This window comes from Colobus angolensis, unplaced genomic scaffold (assembly GCF_000951035.1).
Source record: "Colobus angolensis palliatus isolate OR3802 unplaced genomic scaffold, Cang.pa_1.0 Scaffold554, whole genome shotgun sequence".
In the NCBI taxonomy this organism is placed as follows: Eukaryota; Metazoa; Chordata; class Mammalia; order Primates; family Cercopithecidae; genus Colobus; species Colobus angolensis.
The window spans coordinates 7,000-9,334 of record NW_012119088.1 but is presented as its reverse complement, the minus strand read 5'-3'; the positions used below and the strand labels follow the sequence as shown (position 1 = coordinate 9,334).

At 44.1% G+C, this 2,335-nt stretch overlaps 1 pseudogene across 1 annotated transcript; it reads left to right on the top strand.

The window, feature by feature from the left end:
• Positions 1-291: 291 nt before the first annotated feature.
• Positions 292-1,945, top strand: LOC105525738 (annotated as a pseudogene). The gene has a single exon (XR_001003970.1). The product of XR_001003970.1 is annotated as a tropomyosin alpha-4 chain pseudogene (transcript).
• Positions 1,946-2,335: the final 390 nt, after the last annotated feature.

Below are 2,335 nucleotides of genomic sequence, written 5' to 3'. Positions count from 1 at the left end.
TAAAGGCTGCCCTTTCAAAAAAAATAATTCTGGCCAAAGGGGAGAACACACAAAAATACTTGTGGTCATAGGGAAATTGGGTGATGTTAATAATATAGTACACTCGTAAGGAAATTAAGGAAAGGCAGCAGTCAGGAGGAACATTTGATGAGCTTTGATTTTAAAATATTAATCTTCCAGAGTTGCAGATCAAAGAGTACATGAAGTACCAACAGCGTGAGGGATGTGAGTGGTAGGTGGAGGGGAGACTATTATCAGAGCTGCCACTGTTGATATAGCGGGTTGTTGCAAATGCGAGCAAATGAGCTAGCATTAAGAATAAGAGCAGAGCGCGAGTGGCGCGAGAAAGCTGAAGGTGATGTGGCCGCCCTCAACCGACGCATCCAGCTCGTTGAGGAGGAGTCGCACAGGGCTCAGGAACGACTGGCCACGGCCCTGCAGAAGCTGGAGGAGGCGGAAAAGGCTGCAGATGAGAGTGGGAGAGGAATGAAGGTCATAGAAAACCGGGCCATGAAGGATGAGGAGAAGATGGAAATTCAGGAGATGCAGCTCAAAGAGGCCAAGCACATTGCGGAAGAGGCTGACCGCAAACACGAGGAGGTAGCTCGTAAGCTGGTCATCCTGGAGGGTGAGCTGGAGAGGGCAGAGGAGCCTGCAGAGGTGTCTGAACTAAAATGTGGTGACCTGGCAGAAGAACTCGAGAATGTTACTCACAACCTGAAATCTCTGGAGGCTGCATCTGAAAAGTATTCTGAAAAGGAGGACAAATATGAAGAAGAAATTAAACTTCTGTCTGACAAACTGAAAGAGGCTGAGACCCGTGCTGAATTTGCAGAGAGAATGGTTGCAAAACTGGAAAAGACAATTGATGACCTGGAAGAGAAACTTGCCCAGGCCAAAGAAGAGAACGTGGGCTTACATCAGACACTGGACCAGACACTAAACGAATTTAACTGTATACAAGCAAAACAGAAGGGTCTTGTTCCAACAGAAACTCCGGAGCTCCGTGGGTCTTTCTTTTCTCTTGTATGAAGTTCCTTTTGTTATTGCCATCTTCACTTTGCTGGAAATGTCAAGCAAATTATGAATACATGACCAAATATTTTGTATCGAAGAAGCTTTGAGCACCAGTTAAATCTCATTCCTTCCCTTTTTTTGTTTTCAAATGGCACCAGCTTTTTCAGCTGTCTTATTTCTTCCTTGAGTTACATTTATTCCTAAGGTAGGCAGAGTATTTCCTCATAAGCATACTTTCTTAAGACAGAGGCCATTTGGTTCCTGGGAGCATAGGCAGCCCCATACTTTGAAGAACACAGACCCCAATATCTAGTCGTGGATATAATTAAAACGCTGAAGACCATAACCTTTTGGGTCAACTGTTGGTCAAACTATAGGGACCATCACATGGGTAGGGATTTTCCATCCAGAGCCAATAAAAGGGCTGGTGGGGGCCGGGGGTGGCTATTGTGGGAAGTCATAACCCACAGATAGATTAACCTAAGAATCCTGGCCCTTCTCCACACTCCACCATGCAGAACAAACATCCTCTCAAGCAGTCAATGTAGAATGCTTGGGTAATAGTCATAATTACCCACATATAGTAATTAATAGATGGTAATTAATAGATCCTTGATGTGATGTTCTTTTGTGTATTTCCTTCATTCTAAAGTTGTTCTCTGGCCGGGCACGGTGGCTTTCGCCTGTAATCCCAACACTTTGGGAGGCCAGGTCACTTGAGGTCAGGAGTTGGAGACCAGCCTAGCCAACATGGCAAAACTCTGTCTCTACTAAAAATACAAAAATTATGGTGATGCCTGCCTGTAGTCTCATGTACTCGGGAGATTGAGGCAGGAGGATCACTTGAACCCAGGAAGTGGAGGTTGCAGTGAGCTGAGATCGCACCACTGCACTCCAGCCTGGTCAACAGAGTGAGACCCCATTTCAAGAAAAAAATAAAATAAAAACAAAGTTGTTCTCTGAAGAGCAAATGTCTCATTCCAATAATGACCCACTCAGCCGGAATATAGTGGATTTCAGTCCAATTCAGGTCAGCCATCTCCAAAAGACTACAAGTCATTAATAAGTTTAGCAAAAGAGTTTCTATCTATTAGCAGAAAGGGCCTCTCTGGCAGCAGAGATTAAAAATTGGCCCAACTTCATTTCCATACTTCAGGGAATAGCAAATTGAAGATTTACTTATCTATGACTTGAATTCCTTCTTTGGGACCAAGTTAATAAAACACCAAGAAACTCCTGATTAACCTGGATAATGAAGGATTCTGTAGACAGGGCTGCACGTATCGGCTTTGTTTGACTTCTCTTTTCTCAGTTAACG